Raw genomic sequence first — 14,788 nt, forward strand, 5'->3', positions numbered from 1 at the left:
GCCTTCCAAGCAGTTGACCCGGGTTCGATTCCCAGCCAACGCAAATCCTTTTGCCCCTGGCTAACTCCTCCTTTAACTCGTGGCTGGAGCAAAACTTTTTTATGGGTCTTTGGGCAGCAATAAAGGGCTAGGTCTCCCCGTCGGGGAATCGAACCCCGGTCTTCCGCGTGACAGGCGGAGATACTGTCCACTATACTAACGAGGAGTTGCAGAGACAGGTAGTCGCCCACCATCAGCCCGACTGCAGCTCGCTGCAAACAGCCTTCCCATTTCCAGGAACGGCCTCATGCGTCATTTTAGGTCATCGCTTCACAGAAGCCAGTGAAGCCAAACAAATCATCTAATACCATTTAAATATGAAGTGTTTAATTTAAATATGAAGAAATTAGAGCTTGCTTTTTTAATAAAGAGCCTGGTAGGTCAGGTCAAAAAGCTCATGCGTTTTTTTTTTTCACTGGCGTGCCCAAACAAAGAGAGTTTTGGATCCACTGCCGGACCCAAACAAAGAGAGTTTTTGATCCACTGCACCTACCAGCTGCTAATGTGTTGCGAGCATTCTTGCTGACCGCACAAACTGGCATCCAGTCTGTCTCCAACCGCCTGCGTTGGTGGTATAGTGGTGAGCATAGCTGCCTTCCAAGCAGTTGACCCGGGTTCGATTCCTGGCCAACGCAAATCCTTTTGCCCCTGGCTAACTCCTCCTTTAACTCGTGGCTGGAGCAAAACTTTTTTATGGGTCTTTGGGCAGCAATAAAGGGCTAGGTCTCCCCGTCGGGGAATCGAACCCCGGTCTTCCGCGTGACAGGCGGAGATACTGTCCACTATACTAACGAGGAGTTGCAGAGACAGGTAGTCGCCCACCATCAGCCCGACTGCAGCTCGCTGCAAACAGCCTTCCCATTTCCAGGAACGGCCTCATGCGTCATTTTAGGTCATCGCTTCACAGAAGCCAGTGAAGCCAAACAAATCATCTAATACCATTTAAATATGAAGTGCTTAATTTAAATATGAACACACAATTTGTTGCAAGCATTCTTGTTGACCGCACAATTAGTGTGTGAGCATTCTTGCTGACCGCACATCTAGTCTATCTCCAACTGCCTGCGTTGGTGGTATAGTGGTGAGCATAGCTGCCTTCCAAGCAGTTGACCCGGGTTCGATTCCCGGCCAACGCAAATCCTTTTGCCCCTGGCTAACTCCTCCTTTAACTCGTGGCTGGAGCAAAACTTTTTTATGGGTCTTTGGGCAAGCAATAAAGGGCTAGGTCTCCCCGTCGGGGAATCGAACCCCGGTCTTCCGCGTGACAGGCGGAGATACTGTCCACTATACTAACGAGGAGTTGCAGAGACAGGTAGTCGCCCACCATCAGCCCGACTGCAGCTCGCTGCAAACAGCCTTCCCATTTCCAGGAACGGCCTCATGCGTCATTTTAGGTCATCGCTTCACAGAAGCCAGTGAAGCCAAACAAATCATCTAATACCATTTAAATATGAAGTGTTTAATTTAAATATGAAGAAATTAGAGCTTGCTTTTTTAATAAAGAGCCTGGTAGGTCAGGTCAAAAAGCTCATGCGTTTTTTTTTTTCACTGGCGTGCCCAAACAAAGAGAGTTTTGGATCCACTGCCGGACCCAAACAAAGAGAGTTTTTGATCCACTGCACCTACCAGCTGCTAATGTGTTGCGAGCATTCTTGCTGACCGCACAAACTGGCATCCAGTCTGTCTCCAACCGCCTGCGTTGGTGGTATAGTGGTGAGCATAGCTGCCTTCCAAGCAGTTGACCCGGGTTCGATTCCCGGCCAACGCAAATCCTTTTGCCCCTGGCTAACTCCTCCTTTAACTCGTGGCTGGGGCAAAACTTTTTTATGGGTCTTTGGGCAGCAGTAAAGGGCTAGGTCTCCCGGTCGGGGAATCGAACCCCGGTCTTCCGCGTGACAGGCGGAGATACTGTCCACTATACTAACGAGGAGTTGCAGAGACAGGTAGTCGCCCACCATCAGCCCGACTGCAGCTCGCTGCAAACAGCCTTCCCATTTCCAGGAACGGCCTCATGCGTCATTTTAGGTCATCGCTTCACAGAAGCCAGTGAAGCCAAACAAATCATCTAATACCATTTAAATATGAAGTGTTTAATTTAAATATGAAGAAATTAGAGCTTGCTTTTTTAATAAAGAGCCTGGTAGGTCAGGTCAAAAAGCTCATGCGTTTTTTTTTTTCACTGGCGTGCCCAAACAAAGAGAGTTTTGGATCCACTGCCGGACCCAAACAAAGAGAGTTTTGGATCCACTGCACCTACCAGCTGCTAATGTGTTGCGAGCATTCTTGCTGACCGCATAAACTGGCATCCGTCTGTCTCCAACCGCCTGCGTTGGTGGTATAGTGGTGAGCATAGCTGCCTTCCAAGCAGTTGACCCGGGTTCGATTCCCGGCCAACGCAAATCCTTTTGCCCCTGGCTAACTCCTCCTTTAACTCGTGGCTGGAGCAAAACTTTTTTATGGGTCTTTGGGCAGCAATAAAGGGCTAGGTCTCCCCGTCGGAGAATCGAACCCCGGTCTTCCGCGTGACAGGCGGAGATACTGTCCACTATACTAACGAGGAGTTGCAGAGACAGGTAGTCGCCCACCATCAGCCCGACTGCAACTCACTGCAAACAGCCTTCCCATTTCCAGGAACGGCCTCATGCGTCATTTTAGGTCATCGCTTCACAGAAGGGCAGCAATAAAGGGAATCATTTCGTTCCATGGGAATCATTTTGGGAATCAATAAAGGGAATCATTTTCGTTCCAAGGGAATCGTTCCATTTCCAGGAACGGCCTCATGCGTCATTTTAGGTCATCGCTTCACAGAAGCCAGTGAAGCCAAACAAATCATCTAATACCATTTAAATATGAAGTGCTTAATTTAAATATGAACACACAATTTGTTGCAAGCATTCTTGTTGACCGCACAATTAGTGTGTGCATTCTTGCTGACCGCACATCTAGTCTGTCTCCAACTGCCTGCGTTGGTGGTATAGTGGTGAGCATAGCTGCCTTCCAAGCAGTTGACCCGGGTTCGATTCCCGGCCAACGCAAATCCTTTTGCCCCTGGCTAACTCCTCCTTTAACTCGTGGCTGGAGCAAAACTTTTTTATGGGTCTTTGGGCAGCAATAAAGGGCTAGGTCTCCCCGTCGGGGAATCGAACCCCGGTCTTCCGCGTGACAGGCGGAGATACTGTCCACTATACTAACGAGGAGTTGCAGAGACAGGTAGTCGCCCACCATCAGCCCGACTGCAGCTCGCTGCAAACAGCCTTCCCATTTCCAGGAACGGCCTCATGCGTCATTTTAGGTCATCGCTTCACAGAAGCCAGTGAAGCCAAACAAATCATCTAATACCATTTAAATATGAAGTGCTTAATTTAAATATGAACACACAATTTGTTGCAAGCATTCTTGTTGACCGCACAATTAGTGTGTGAGCATTCTTGCTGACCGCACATCTAGTCTATCTCCAACTGCCATGCGTTGGTGGTATAGTGGTGAGCATAGCTGCCTTCCAAGCAGTTGACCCGGGTTCGATTCCCGGCCAACGCAAATCCTTTTGCCTCTGGCTAACTCCTCCTTTAACTCGTGGCTGGAGCAAAACTTTTTTATGGGTCTTTGGGCAGCAATAAAGGGCTAGGTCTCCCCGTCGGGGAATCGAACCCCGGTCTTCCGCGTGACAGGCGGAGATACTGTCCACTATACTAACGAGGAGTTGCAGAGACAGGTAGTCGCCCACCATCAGCCCGACTGCAGCTCGCTGCAAACAGCCTTCCCATTTCCAGGAACGGCCTCATAAGTCATTTTAGGTCATTGCTTCACAGAAGCCAGTGAAGCCAAACAAATCATCTAATACCATTTAAATATGAAGTGCTTAATTTAAATATGAACACACAATTTGTTGCAAGCATTCTTGTTGACCGCACAATTAGTGTGTGAGCATTCTTGCTGACCGCACATCTAGTCTACCTCCAACTGCCTGCGTTGGTGGTATAGTGGTGAGCATAGCTGCCTTCCAAGCAGTTGACCCGGGTTCGATTCCCGGCCAACGCAAATCCTTTTGCCCCTGGCCAACTCCTCCTTTAACTCGTGGCTGGAGCAAAACTTTTTTATGGGTCTTTGGGCAGCAATAAAGGGCTAGGTCTCCCCGTCGGGGAATCGAACCCCGGTCTTCCGCGTGACAGGCGGAGATACTGTCCACTATACTAACGAGGAGTTGCAGAGACAGGTAGTCGCCCACCATCAGCCCGACTGCAGCTCGCTGCAAACAGCCTTCCCATTTCCAGGAACAGCCTCATGCGTCATTTTAGGTCATCGCTTCACAGAAGCCAGTGAAGCCAAACAAATCATCTAATACCATTTAAATATGAAGTGTTTAATTTAAATATGAAGAAATTAGAGCTTGCTTTTTTAATAAAGAGCCTGGTAGGTCAGGTCAAAAAGCTCATGCGTTTTTTTTTTTCACTGGCGTGCCCAAACAAAGAGAGTTTTGGATCCACTGCCGGACCCAAACAAAGAGAGTTTTTGATCCACTGCATCTACCAGCTGCTAATGTGTTGCGAGCATTCTTGCTGACCGCACAAACTGGCATCCAGTCTGTCTCCAACCGCCTGCGTTGGTGGTATAGTGGTGAGCATAGCTGCCTTCCAAGCAGTTGACCCGGGTTCGATTCCCGGCCAACGCAAATCCTTTTGCCCCTGGCTAACTCCTCCTTTAACTCGTGGCTGGAGCAAAACTTTTTTATGGGTCTTTGGGCAGCAATAAAGGGCTAGGTCTCCCCGTCGGGGAATCGAACCCCGGTCTTCCGCGTGACAGGCGGAGATACTGTCCACTATACTAACGAGGAGTTGCAGAGACAGGTAGTCGCCCACGATCAGCCCGACTGCAGCTCGCTGCAAACAGCCTTCCCATTTCCAGGAACGGCCTCATAAGTCATTTTAGGTCATTGCTTCACAGAAGCCAGTGAAGCCAAACAAATCATCTAATACCATTTAAATATGAAGTGCTTAATTTAAATATGAACACACAATGTGTTGCAATCATTCTTGTTGACCGCACAATTAGTGTGTGAGCATTCTTGCTGACCGCACATCTAGTCTATCTCCAACTGCCTGCATTGGTGGTATAGTGGTGAGCATAGCTGCCTTCCAAGCAGTTGACCCGGGTTCGATTCCCGACCAACGCAAAAACCTTTTGCCCCTGGCCAACTCCTCCTTTAACTCGTGGCTCGAGCAAAAGTTTTTTATGGGTCTTTGGGCAGCAATAAAGGGCTAGGTCTCCCCGTCGGGGAATCGAACCCCGGTCTTCCGCGTGACAGGCGGAGATACTGTCCACTATACTAACGAGGAGTTGCAGAGACAGGTAGTCGCCCACCATCAGCCCGACTGCAGCTCGCTGCAAACAGCCTTCCCATTTCCAGGAACGGCCTTATGCGTCATTTTAGGTCATCGCTTCACAGAAGCCAGTGAAGCCAAACAAATCATCTAATACCATTTAAATATGAAGTGCTTAATTTAAATATGAACACACAATTTGTTGCAAGCATTCTTGTTGACCGCACAATTAGTGTGTGAGCATTCTTGCTGACCGCACATCTAGTCTATCTCCAACTGCCTGCGTTGGTGGTATAGTGGTGAGCATAGCTGCCTTCCAAGCAGTTGACCCGGGTTCGATTCCCGACCAACGCAAAAACCTTTTGCCCCTGGCCAACTCCTCCTTTAACTCGTGGCTCGAGCAAAAGTTTTTTATGGGTCTTTGGGCAGCAATAAAGGGCTAGGTCTCCCCGTCGGGGAATCGAACCCCGGTCTTCCGCGTGACAGGCGGAGATACTGTCCACTATACTAACGAGGAGTTGCAGAGACAGGTAGTCGCCCACCATCAGCCCGACTGCAGCTCACTGCAAACAGCCTTCCCATTTCCAGGAACGGCCTCATGCGTCATTTTAGGTCATCGCTTCACAGAAGCCAGTGAAGCCAAACAAATCATCTAATACCATTTAAATATGAAGTGCTTAATTTAAATATGAACACACAATTTGTTGCAAGCATTCTTGTTGACCGCACAATTAGTGTGTGCATTCTTGCTGACCGCACATCTAGTCTATCTCCAACTGCCATGCGTTGGTGGTATAGTGGTGAGCATAGCTGCCTTCCAAGCAGTTGACCCGGGTTCGATTCCCGGCCAACGCAAATCCTTTTGCCCCTGGCTAACTCCTCCTTTAACTCGTGGCTGGAGCAAAACTTTTTTATGGGTCTTTGGGCAGCAATAAAGGGCTAGGTCTCCCCGTCGGGGAATCGAACCCCGGTCTTCCGCGTGACAGGCGGAGATACTGTCCACTATACTAACGAGGAGTTGCAGAGACAGGTAGTCGCCCACCATCAGCCCGACTGCAGCTCGCTGCAAACAGCCTTCCCATTTCCAGGAACGGCCTCATAAGTCATTTTAGGTCATTGCTTCACAGAAGCCAGTGAAGCCAAACAAATCATCTAATACCATTTAAATATGAAGTGCTTAATTTAAATATGAACACACAATGTGTTGCAATCATTCTTGTTGACCGCACAATTAGTGTGTGAGCATTCTTGCTGACCGCACATCTAGTCTATCTCCAACTGCCTGCGTTGGTGGTATAGTGGTGAGCATAGCTGCCTTCCAAGCAGTTGACCCGGGTTCGATTCCCGACCAACGCAAAAACCTTTTGCCCCTGGCCAACTCCTCCTTTAACTTGTGGCTCGAGCAAAAGTTTTTTATGGGTCTTTGGGCAGCAATAAAGGGCTAGGTCTCCCCGTCGGGGAATCGAACCCCGGTCTTCCGCGTGACAGGCGGAGATACTGTCCACTATACTAACGAGGAGTTGCAGAGACAGGTAGTCGCCCACCATCAGCCCGACTGCAGCTCGCTGCAAACAGCCTTCCCATTTCCAGGAACGGCCTCATGCGTCATTTTAGGTCATCGCTTCACAGAAGCCAGTGAAGCCAAACAAATCATCTAATACCATTTAAATATGAAGTGTTTAATTTAAATATGAAGAAATTAGAGCTTGCTTTTTTAATAAAGAGCCTGGTAGGTCAGGTCAAAAAGCTCATGCGTTTTTTTTTTTCACTGGCGTGCCCAAACAAAGAGAGTTTTGGATCCACTGCCGGACCCAAACAAAGAGAGTTTTTGATCCACTGCACCTACCAGCTGCTAATGTGTTGCGAGCATTCTTGCTGACCGCACAAACTGGCATCCAGTCTGTCTCCAACCCCCTGCGTTGGTGGTATAGTGGTGAGCATAGCTGCCTTCCAAGCAGTTGACCCGGGTTCGATTCCCGGCCAACGCAAATCCTTTTGCCCCTGGCTAACTCCTCCTTTAACTCGTGGCTGGAGCAAAACTTTTTTATGGGTCTTTGGGCAGCAATAAAGGGCTAGGTCTCCCCGTCGGAGAATCGAACCCCGGTCTTCCGCGTGACAGGCGGAGATACTGTCCACTATACTAACGAGGAGTTGCAGAGACAGGTAGTCGCCCACCATCAGCCCGACTGCAACTCACTGCAAACAGCCTTCCCATTTCCAGGAACGGCCTCATGCGTCATTTTAGGTCATCGCTTCACAGAAGGGCAGCAATAAAGGGAATCATTTCGTTCCATGGGAATCATTTTGGGAATCAATAAAGGGAATCATTTTCGTTCCAAGGGAATCGTTCCATTTCCAGGAACGGCCTCATGCGTCATTTTAGGTCATCGCTTCACAGAAGCCAGTGAAGCCAAACAAATCATCTAATACCATTTAAATATGAAGTGCTTAATTTAAATATGAACACACAATTTGTTGCAAGCATTCTTGTTGACCGCACAATTAGTGTGTGCATTCTTGCTGACCGCACATCTAGTCTGTCTCCAACTGCCTGCGTTGGTGGTATAGTGGTGAGCATAGCTGCCTTCCAAGCAGTTGACCCGGGTTCGATTCCCGGCCAACGCAAATCCTTTTGCCCCTGGCTAACTCCTCCTTTAACTCGTGGCTGGAGCAAAACTTTTTTATGGGTCTTTGGGCAGCAATAAAGGGCTAGGTCTCCCCGTCGGGGAATCGAACCCCGGTCTTCCGCGTGACAGGCGGAGATACTGTCCACTATACTAACGAGGAGTTGCAGAGACAGGTAGTCGCCCACCATCAGCCCGACTGCAGCTCGCTGCAAACAGCCTTCCCATTTCCAGGAACGGCCTCATGCGTCATTTTAGGTCATCGCTTCACAGAAGCCAGTGAAGCCAAACAAATCATCTAATACCATTTAAATATGAAGTGTTTAATTTAAATATGAAGAAATTAGAGCTTGCTTTTTTAATAAAGAGCCTGGTAGGTCAGGTCAAAAAGCTCATGCGTTTTTTTTTTTCACTGGCGTGCCCAAACAAAGAGAGTTTTGGATCCACTGCCGGACCCAAACAAAGAGAGTTTTTGATCCACTGCACCTACCAGCTGCTAATGTGTTGCGAGCATTCTTGCTGACCGCACATCTAGTCTATCTCCAACTGCCTGCGTTGGTGGTATAGTGGTGAGCATAGCTGCCTTCCAAGCAGTTGACCCGGGTTCGATTCCCGACCAACGCAAAAACCTTTTGCCCCTGGCCAACTCCTCCTTTAACTCGTGGCTCGAGCAAAAGTTTTTTATGGGTCTTTGGGCAGCAATAAAGGGCTAGGTCTCCCCGTCGGGGAATCGAACCCCGGTCTTCCGCGTGACAGGCGGAGATACTGTCCACTATACTAACGAGGAGTTGCAGAGACAGGTAGTCGCCCACCATCAGCCCGACTGCAGCTCGCTGCAAACAGCCTTCCCATTTCCAGGAACGGCCTCATAAGTCATTTTAGGTCATTGCTTTACAGAAGCCAGTGAAGCCAAACAAATCATCTAATACCATTTAAATATGAAGTGCTTAATTTAAATATGAACACACAATGTGTTGCAATCATTCTTGTTGACCGCACAATTAGTGTGTGAGCATTCTTGCTGACCGCACATCTAGTCTGTCTCCAACTGCCTGCGTTGGTGGTATAGTGGTGAGCATAGCTGCCTTCCAAGCAGTTGACCCGGGTTCGATTCCCGACCAACGCAAAAACCTTTTGCCCCTGGCCAACTCCTCCTTTAACTCGTGGCTCGAGCAAAAGTTTTTTATGGGTCTTTGGGCAGCAATAAAGGGCTAGGTTTCCCCGTCGGGGAATCGAACCCCGGTCTTCCGCGTGACAGGCGGAGATACTGTCCACTATACTAACGAGGAGTTGCAGAGACAGGTAGTCGCCCACCATCAGCCCGACTGCAGCTCACTGCAAACAGCCTTCCCATTTCCAGGAACGGCCTCATGCGTCATTTTAGGTCATCGCTTCACAGAAGCCAGTGAAGCCAAACAAATCATCTAATACCATTTAAATATGAAGTGCTTAATTTAAATATGAACACACAATTTGTTGCAAGCATTCTTGTTGACCGCACAATTAGTGTGTGCATTCTTGCTGACCGCACATCTAGTCTATCTCCAACTGCCATGCGTTGGTGGTATAGTGGTGAGCATAGCTGCCTTCCAAGCAGTTGACCCGGGTTCGATTCCCGGCCAAAGCAAATCCTTTTGCCCCTGGCTAACTCCTCCTTTAACTCGTGGCTGGATCAAAACTTTTTTATGGGTCTTTGGGCAGCAATAAAGGGCTAGGTCTCCCCGTCGGGGAATCGAACCCCGGTCTTCCGCGTGACAGGCGGAGATACTGTCCACTATACTAACGAGGAGTTGCAGAGACAGGTAGTCGCCCACCATCAGCCCGACTGCAGCTCGCTGCAAACAGCCTTCCCATTTCCAGGAACGGCCTTATGCGTCATTTTAGGTCATCGCTTCACAGAAGCCAGTGAAGCCAAACAAATCATCTAATACCATTTAAATATGAAGTGCTTAATTTAAATATGAACACACAATTTGTTGCAAGCATTCTTGTTGACCGCACAATTAGTGTGTGAGCATTCTTGCTGACCGCACATCTAGTCTATCTCCAACTGCCTGCGTTGGTGGTATAGTGGTGAGCATAGCTGCCTTCCAAGCAGTTGACCCGGGTTCGATTCCCGACCAACGCAAAAACCTTTTGCCCCTGGCCAACTCCTCCTTTAACTCGTGGCTCGAGCAAAAGTTTTTTATGGGTCTTTGGGCAGCAATAAAGGGCTAGGTCTCCCCGTCGGGGAATCGAACCCCGGTCTTCCGCGTGACAGGCGGAGATACTGTCCACTATACTAACGAGGAGTTGCAGAGACAGGTAGTCGCCCACCATCAGCCCGACTGCAGCTCACTGCAAACAGCCTTCCCATTTCCAGGAACGGCCTCATGCGTCATTTTAGGTCATCGCTTCACAGAAGCCAGTGAAGCCAAACAAATCATCTAATACCATTTAAATATGAAGTGCTTAATTTAAATATGAACACACAATTTGTTGCAAGCATTCTTGTTGACCGCACAATTAGTGTGTGCATTCTTGCTGACCGCACATCTAGTCTATCTCCAACTGCCATGCGTTGGTGGTATAGTGGTGAGCATAGCTGCCTTCCAAGCAGTTGACCCGGGTTCGATTCCCGGCCAACGCAAATCCTTTTGCCCCTGGCTAACTCCTCCTTTAACTCGTGGCTGGAGCAAAACTTTTTTATGGGTCTTTGGGCAGCAATAAAGGGCTAGGTCTCCCCGTCGGGGAATCGAACCCCGGTCTTCCGCGTGACAGGCGGAGATACTGTCCACTATACTAACGAGGAGTTGCAGAGACAGGTAGTCGCCCACCATCAGCCCGACTGCAGCTCGCTGCAAACAGCCTTCCCATTTCCAGGAACGGCCTCATAAGTCATTTTAGGTCATTGCTTCACAGAAGCCAGTGAAGCCAAACAAATCATCTAATACCATTTAAATATGAAGTGCTTAATTTAAATATGAACACACAATGTGTTGCAATCATTCTTGTTGACCGCACAATTAGTGTGTGAGCATTCTTGCTGACCGCACATCTAGTCTATCTCCAACTGCCTGCGTTGGTGGTATAGTGGTGAGCATAGCTGCCTTCCAAGCAGTTGACCCGGGTTCGATTCCCGACCAACGCAAAAACCTTTTGCCCCTGGCCAACTCCTCCTTTAACTTGTGGCTCGAGCAAAAGTTTTTTATGGGTCTTTGGGCAGCAATAAAGGGCTAGGTCTCCCCGTCGGGGAATCGAACCCCGGTCTTCCGCGTGACAGGCGGAGATACTGTCCACTATACTAACGAGGAGTTGCAGAGACAGGTAGTCGCCCACCATCAGCCCGACTGCAGCTCGCTGCAAACAGCCTTCCCATTTCCAGGAACGGCCTCATGCGTCATTTTAGGTCATCGCTTCACAGAAGCCAGTGAAGCCAAACAAATCATCTAATACCATTTAAATATGAAGTGTTTAATTTAAATATGAAGAAATTAGAGCTTGCTTTTTTAATAAAGAGCCTGGTAGGTCAGGTCAAAAAGCTCATGCGTTTTTTTTTTTCACTGGCGTGCCCAAACAAAGAGAGTTTTGGATCCACTGCCGGACCCAAACAAAGAGAGTTTTTGATCCACTGCACCTACCAGCTGCTAATGTGTTGCGAGCATTCTTGCTGACCGCACAAACTGGCATCCAGTCTGTCTCCAACCCCCTGCGTTGGTGGTATAGTGGTGAGCATAGCTGCCTTCCAAGCAGTTGACCCGGGTTCGATTCCCGGCCAACGCAAATCCTTTTGCCCCTGGCTAACTCCTCCTTTAACTCGTGGCTGGAGCAAAACTTTTTTATGGGTCTTTGGGCAGCAATAAAGGGCTAGGTCTCCCCGTCGGAGAATCGAATCCCGGTCTTCCGCGTGACAGGCGGAGATACTGTCCACTATACTAACGAGGAGTTGCAGAGACAGGTAGTCGCCCACCATCAGCCCGACTGCAACTCACTGCAAACAGCCTTCCCATTTCCAGGAACGGCCTCATGCGTCATTTTAGGTCATCGCTTCACAGAAGGGCAGCAATAAAGGGAATCATTTCGTTCCATGGGAATCATTTTGGGAATCAATAAAGGGAATCATTTTCGTTCCAAGGGAATCGTTCCATTTCCAGGAACGGCCTCATGCGTCATTTTAGGTCATCGCTTCACAGAAGCCAGTGAAGCCAAACAAATCATCTAATACCATTTAAATATGAAGTGCTTAATTTAAATATGAACACACAATTTGTTGCAAGCATTCTTGTTGACCGCACAATTAGTGTGTGCATTCTTGCTGACCGCACATCTAGTCTGTCTCCAACTGCCTGCGTTGGTGGTATAGTGGTGAGCATAGCTGCCTTCCAAGCAGTTGACCCGGGTTCGATTCCCGGCCAACGCAAATCCTTTTGCCCCTGGCTAACTCCTCCTTTAACTCGTGGCTGGAGCAAAACTTTTTTATGGGTCTTTGGGCAGCAATAAAGGGCTAGGTCTCCCCGTCGGGGAATCGAACCCCGGTCTTCCGCGTGACAGGCGGAGATACTGTCCACTATACTAACGAGGAGTTGCAGAGACAGGTAGTCGCCCACCATCAGCCCGACTGCAGCTCGCTGCAAACAGCCTTCCCATTTCCAGGAACGGCCTCATAAGTCATTTTAGGTCATCGCTTCACAGAAGCCAGTGAAGCCAAACAAATCATCTAATACCATTTAAATATGAAGTGTTTAATTTAAATATGAAGAAATTAGAGCTTGCTTTTTTAATAAAGAGCCTGGTAGGTCAGGTCAAAAAGCTCATGCGTTTTTTTTTTTCACTGGCGTGCCCAAACAAAGAGAGTTTTGGATCCACTGCCGGACCCAAACAAAGAGAGTTTTTGATCCACTGCACCTACCAGCTGCTAATGTGTTGCGAGCATTCTTGCTGACCGCACAAACTGGCATCCAGTCTGTCTCCAACCGCCTGCGTTGGTGGTATAGTGGTGAGCATAGCTGCCTTCCAAGCAGTTGACCCGGGTTCGATTCCCGGCCAACGCAAATCCTTTTGCCCCTGGCTAACTCCTCCTTTAACTCGTGGCTGGAGCAAAACTTTTTTATGGGTCTTTGGGCAGCAATAAAGGGCTAGGTCTCCCCGTCGGGGAATCGAACCCCGGTCTTCCGCGTGACAGGCGGAGATACTGTCCACTATACTAACGAGGAGTTGCAGAGACAGGTAGTCGCCCACCATCAGCCCGACTGCAGCTCGCTGCAAACAGCCTTCCCATTTCCAGGAACGGCCTCATGCGTCATTTTAGGTCATCGCTTCACAGAAGCCAGTGAAGCCAAACAAATCATCTAATACCATTTAAATATGAAGTGCTTAATTTAAATATGAACACACAATTTGTTGCAAGCATTCTTGTTGACCGCACAATTAGTGTGTGAGCATTCTTGCTGACCGCACATCTAGTCTATCTCCAACTGCCTGCGTTGGTGGTATAGTGGTGAGCATAGCTGCCTTCCAAGCAGTTGACCCGGGTTCGATTCCCGGCCAACGCAAATCCTTTTGCCCCTGGCTAACTCCTCCTTTAACTCGTGGCTGGAGCAAAACTTTTTTATGGGTCTTTGGGCAAGCAATAAAGGGCTAGGTCTCCCCATCGGGGAATCGAACCCCGGTCTTCCGCGTGACAGGCGGAGATACTGTCCACTATACTAACGAGGAGTTGCAGAGACAGGTAGTCGCCCACCATCAGCCCGACTGCAGCTCGCTGCAAACAGCCTTCCCATTTCCAGGAACGGCCTCATGCGTCATTTTAGGTCATCGCTTCACAGAAGCCAGTGAAGCCAAACAAATCATCTAATACCATTTAAATATGAAGTGTTTAATTTAAATATGAAGAAATTAGAGCTTGCTTTTTTAATAAAGAGCCTGGTAGGTCAGGTCAAAAAGCTCATGCGTTTTTTTTTTTCACTGGCGTGCCCAAACAAAGAGAGTTTTGGATCCACTGCCGGACCCAAACAAAGAGAGTTTTTGATCCACTGCACCTACCAGCTGCTAATGTGTTGCGAGCATTCTTGCTGACCGCACAAACTGGCATCCAGTCTGTCTCCAACCGCCTGCGTTGGTGGTATAGTGGTGAGCATAGCTGCCTTCCAAGCAGTTGACCCGGGTTCGATTCCCGGCCAACGCAAATCCTTTTGCCCCTGGCTAACTCCTCCTTTAACTCGTGGCTGGAGCAAAACTTTTTAATGGGTCTTTGGGCAGCAATAAAGGGCTAGGTCTCCCCGTCGGGGAATCGAACCCCGGTCTTCCGCGTGACAGGCGGAGATACTGTCCACTATACTAACGAGGAGTTGCAGAGACAGGTAGTCGCCCACCATCAGCCCGACTGCAGCTCGCTGCAAACAGCCTTCCCATTTCCAGGAACGGCCTCATAAGTCATTTTAGGTCATTGCTTCACAGAAGCCAGTGAAGCCAAACAAATCATCTAATACCATTTAAATATGAAGTGCTTAATTTAAATATGAACACACAATGTGTTGCAATCATTCTTGTTGACCGCACAATTAGTGTGTGAGCATTCTTGCTGACCGCACATCTAGTCTATCTCCAACTGCCTGCGTTGGTGGTATAGTGGTGAGCATAGCTGCCTTCCAAGCAGTTGACCCGGGTTCGATTCCCGGCCAACGCAAATCCTTTTGCCCCTGGCTAACTCCTCCTTTAACTCGTGGCTGGAGCAAAACTTTTTTATGGGTCTTTGGGCAAGCAATAAAGGGCTAGGTCTCCCCATCGGGGAATCGAACCCCGGTCTTCCGCGTGACAGGCGGAGATACT

The 14,788-nt window shown here is 48.8% G+C and overlaps 38 non-coding genes across 38 annotated transcripts; 17 read left to right on the forward strand and 21 right to left on the reverse strand.

The window, feature by feature from the left end:
• Positions 1-133: 133 nt before the first annotated feature.
• Positions 134-205, reverse strand: trnad-guc (transfer RNA aspartic acid (anticodon GUC)). The gene has a single exon. It is a non-coding gene; the product is annotated as a tRNA-Asp (tRNA).
• A 559-nt stretch (positions 206-764) lies between these two features.
• Positions 765-836, reverse strand: trnad-guc (transfer RNA aspartic acid (anticodon GUC)). The gene has a single exon. It is a non-coding gene; the product is annotated as a tRNA-Asp (tRNA).
• Positions 837-1,103: 267 nt separating this feature from the next.
• trnag-ucc (transfer RNA glycine (anticodon UCC)) lies at positions 1,104-1,175 on the forward strand. The gene has a single exon. It is a non-coding gene; the product is annotated as a tRNA-Gly (tRNA).
• A 91-nt stretch (positions 1,176-1,266) lies between these two features.
• Positions 1,267-1,338, reverse strand: trnad-guc (transfer RNA aspartic acid (anticodon GUC)). Its single transcript has one exon. It is a non-coding gene; the product is annotated as a tRNA-Asp (tRNA).
• Positions 1,339-1,735: 397 nt separating this feature from the next.
• Positions 1,736-1,807, forward strand: trnag-ucc (transfer RNA glycine (anticodon UCC)). The gene has a single exon. It is a non-coding gene; the product is annotated as a tRNA-Gly (tRNA).
• Positions 1,808-2,365: 558 nt separating this feature from the next.
• trnag-ucc (transfer RNA glycine (anticodon UCC)) lies at positions 2,366-2,437 on the forward strand. Its single transcript has one exon. It is a non-coding gene; the product is annotated as a tRNA-Gly (tRNA).
• A 565-nt stretch (positions 2,438-3,002) lies between these two features.
• trnag-ucc (transfer RNA glycine (anticodon UCC)) lies at positions 3,003-3,074 on the forward strand. The gene has a single exon. It is a non-coding gene; the product is annotated as a tRNA-Gly (tRNA).
• A 90-nt stretch (positions 3,075-3,164) lies between these two features.
• trnad-guc (transfer RNA aspartic acid (anticodon GUC)) lies at positions 3,165-3,236 on the reverse strand. Its single transcript has one exon. It is a non-coding gene; the product is annotated as a tRNA-Asp (tRNA).
• Positions 3,237-3,504: 268 nt separating this feature from the next.
• On the forward strand, positions 3,505-3,576 carry trnag-ucc (transfer RNA glycine (anticodon UCC)). Its single transcript has one exon. It is a non-coding gene; the product is annotated as a tRNA-Gly (tRNA).
• Positions 3,577-3,666: 90 nt separating this feature from the next.
• Positions 3,667-3,738, reverse strand: trnad-guc (transfer RNA aspartic acid (anticodon GUC)). The gene has a single exon. It is a non-coding gene; the product is annotated as a tRNA-Asp (tRNA).
• A 267-nt stretch (positions 3,739-4,005) lies between these two features.
• trnag-ucc (transfer RNA glycine (anticodon UCC)) lies at positions 4,006-4,077 on the forward strand. Its single transcript has one exon. It is a non-coding gene; the product is annotated as a tRNA-Gly (tRNA).
• Positions 4,078-4,167: 90 nt separating this feature from the next.
• trnad-guc (transfer RNA aspartic acid (anticodon GUC)) lies at positions 4,168-4,239 on the reverse strand. Its single transcript has one exon. It is a non-coding gene; the product is annotated as a tRNA-Asp (tRNA).
• Positions 4,240-4,636: 397 nt separating this feature from the next.
• Positions 4,637-4,708, forward strand: trnag-ucc (transfer RNA glycine (anticodon UCC)). The gene has a single exon. It is a non-coding gene; the product is annotated as a tRNA-Gly (tRNA).
• Positions 4,709-4,798: 90 nt separating this feature from the next.
• trnad-guc (transfer RNA aspartic acid (anticodon GUC)) lies at positions 4,799-4,870 on the reverse strand. The gene has a single exon. It is a non-coding gene; the product is annotated as a tRNA-Asp (tRNA).
• A 430-nt stretch (positions 4,871-5,300) lies between these two features.
• On the reverse strand, positions 5,301-5,372 carry trnad-guc (transfer RNA aspartic acid (anticodon GUC)). The gene has a single exon. It is a non-coding gene; the product is annotated as a tRNA-Asp (tRNA).
• A 430-nt stretch (positions 5,373-5,802) lies between these two features.
• On the reverse strand, positions 5,803-5,874 carry trnad-guc (transfer RNA aspartic acid (anticodon GUC)). The gene has a single exon. It is a non-coding gene; the product is annotated as a tRNA-Asp (tRNA).
• Positions 5,875-6,140: 266 nt separating this feature from the next.
• On the forward strand, positions 6,141-6,212 carry trnag-ucc (transfer RNA glycine (anticodon UCC)). The gene has a single exon. It is a non-coding gene; the product is annotated as a tRNA-Gly (tRNA).
• A 90-nt stretch (positions 6,213-6,302) lies between these two features.
• On the reverse strand, positions 6,303-6,374 carry trnad-guc (transfer RNA aspartic acid (anticodon GUC)). Its single transcript has one exon. It is a non-coding gene; the product is annotated as a tRNA-Asp (tRNA).
• A 430-nt stretch (positions 6,375-6,804) lies between these two features.
• Positions 6,805-6,876, reverse strand: trnad-guc (transfer RNA aspartic acid (anticodon GUC)). Its single transcript has one exon. It is a non-coding gene; the product is annotated as a tRNA-Asp (tRNA).
• Positions 6,877-7,273: 397 nt separating this feature from the next.
• Positions 7,274-7,345, forward strand: trnag-ucc (transfer RNA glycine (anticodon UCC)). The gene has a single exon. It is a non-coding gene; the product is annotated as a tRNA-Gly (tRNA).
• A 565-nt stretch (positions 7,346-7,910) lies between these two features.
• Positions 7,911-7,982, forward strand: trnag-ucc (transfer RNA glycine (anticodon UCC)). Its single transcript has one exon. It is a non-coding gene; the product is annotated as a tRNA-Gly (tRNA).
• Positions 7,983-8,072: 90 nt separating this feature from the next.
• Positions 8,073-8,144, reverse strand: trnad-guc (transfer RNA aspartic acid (anticodon GUC)). Its single transcript has one exon. It is a non-coding gene; the product is annotated as a tRNA-Asp (tRNA).
• A 552-nt stretch (positions 8,145-8,696) lies between these two features.
• On the reverse strand, positions 8,697-8,768 carry trnad-guc (transfer RNA aspartic acid (anticodon GUC)). Its single transcript has one exon. It is a non-coding gene; the product is annotated as a tRNA-Asp (tRNA).
• A 430-nt stretch (positions 8,769-9,198) lies between these two features.
• Positions 9,199-9,270, reverse strand: trnad-guc (transfer RNA aspartic acid (anticodon GUC)). Its single transcript has one exon. It is a non-coding gene; the product is annotated as a tRNA-Asp (tRNA).
• A 428-nt stretch (positions 9,271-9,698) lies between these two features.
• On the reverse strand, positions 9,699-9,770 carry trnad-guc (transfer RNA aspartic acid (anticodon GUC)). The gene has a single exon. It is a non-coding gene; the product is annotated as a tRNA-Asp (tRNA).
• A 430-nt stretch (positions 9,771-10,200) lies between these two features.
• trnad-guc (transfer RNA aspartic acid (anticodon GUC)) lies at positions 10,201-10,272 on the reverse strand. Its single transcript has one exon. It is a non-coding gene; the product is annotated as a tRNA-Asp (tRNA).
• Positions 10,273-10,538: 266 nt separating this feature from the next.
• On the forward strand, positions 10,539-10,610 carry trnag-ucc (transfer RNA glycine (anticodon UCC)). Its single transcript has one exon. It is a non-coding gene; the product is annotated as a tRNA-Gly (tRNA).
• A 90-nt stretch (positions 10,611-10,700) lies between these two features.
• trnad-guc (transfer RNA aspartic acid (anticodon GUC)) lies at positions 10,701-10,772 on the reverse strand. Its single transcript has one exon. It is a non-coding gene; the product is annotated as a tRNA-Asp (tRNA).
• Positions 10,773-11,202: 430 nt separating this feature from the next.
• On the reverse strand, positions 11,203-11,274 carry trnad-guc (transfer RNA aspartic acid (anticodon GUC)). The gene has a single exon. It is a non-coding gene; the product is annotated as a tRNA-Asp (tRNA).
• A 397-nt stretch (positions 11,275-11,671) lies between these two features.
• trnag-ucc (transfer RNA glycine (anticodon UCC)) lies at positions 11,672-11,743 on the forward strand. The gene has a single exon. It is a non-coding gene; the product is annotated as a tRNA-Gly (tRNA).
• A 565-nt stretch (positions 11,744-12,308) lies between these two features.
• trnag-ucc (transfer RNA glycine (anticodon UCC)) lies at positions 12,309-12,380 on the forward strand. Its single transcript has one exon. It is a non-coding gene; the product is annotated as a tRNA-Gly (tRNA).
• A 90-nt stretch (positions 12,381-12,470) lies between these two features.
• On the reverse strand, positions 12,471-12,542 carry trnad-guc (transfer RNA aspartic acid (anticodon GUC)). The gene has a single exon. It is a non-coding gene; the product is annotated as a tRNA-Asp (tRNA).
• Positions 12,543-12,939: 397 nt separating this feature from the next.
• trnag-ucc (transfer RNA glycine (anticodon UCC)) lies at positions 12,940-13,011 on the forward strand. Its single transcript has one exon. It is a non-coding gene; the product is annotated as a tRNA-Gly (tRNA).
• A 90-nt stretch (positions 13,012-13,101) lies between these two features.
• Positions 13,102-13,173, reverse strand: trnad-guc (transfer RNA aspartic acid (anticodon GUC)). The gene has a single exon. It is a non-coding gene; the product is annotated as a tRNA-Asp (tRNA).
• Positions 13,174-13,440: 267 nt separating this feature from the next.
• Positions 13,441-13,512, forward strand: trnag-ucc (transfer RNA glycine (anticodon UCC)). Its single transcript has one exon. It is a non-coding gene; the product is annotated as a tRNA-Gly (tRNA).
• A 560-nt stretch (positions 13,513-14,072) lies between these two features.
• trnag-ucc (transfer RNA glycine (anticodon UCC)) lies at positions 14,073-14,144 on the forward strand. The gene has a single exon. It is a non-coding gene; the product is annotated as a tRNA-Gly (tRNA).
• Positions 14,145-14,234: 90 nt separating this feature from the next.
• trnad-guc (transfer RNA aspartic acid (anticodon GUC)) lies at positions 14,235-14,306 on the reverse strand. The gene has a single exon. It is a non-coding gene; the product is annotated as a tRNA-Asp (tRNA).
• Positions 14,307-14,573: 267 nt separating this feature from the next.
• On the forward strand, positions 14,574-14,645 carry trnag-ucc (transfer RNA glycine (anticodon UCC)). The gene has a single exon. It is a non-coding gene; the product is annotated as a tRNA-Gly (tRNA).
• The last annotated feature ends 143 nt before the right edge of the window (positions 14,646-14,788 follow it).

The sequence above is a fragment of the Pimephales promelas genome, chromosome 24, assembly GCF_988280905.1.
Source record: "Pimephales promelas chromosome 24, fPimPro1.hap1.1, whole genome shotgun sequence".
NCBI lineage: Eukaryota > Metazoa > Chordata > Actinopteri > Cypriniformes > Leuciscidae > Pimephales > Pimephales promelas.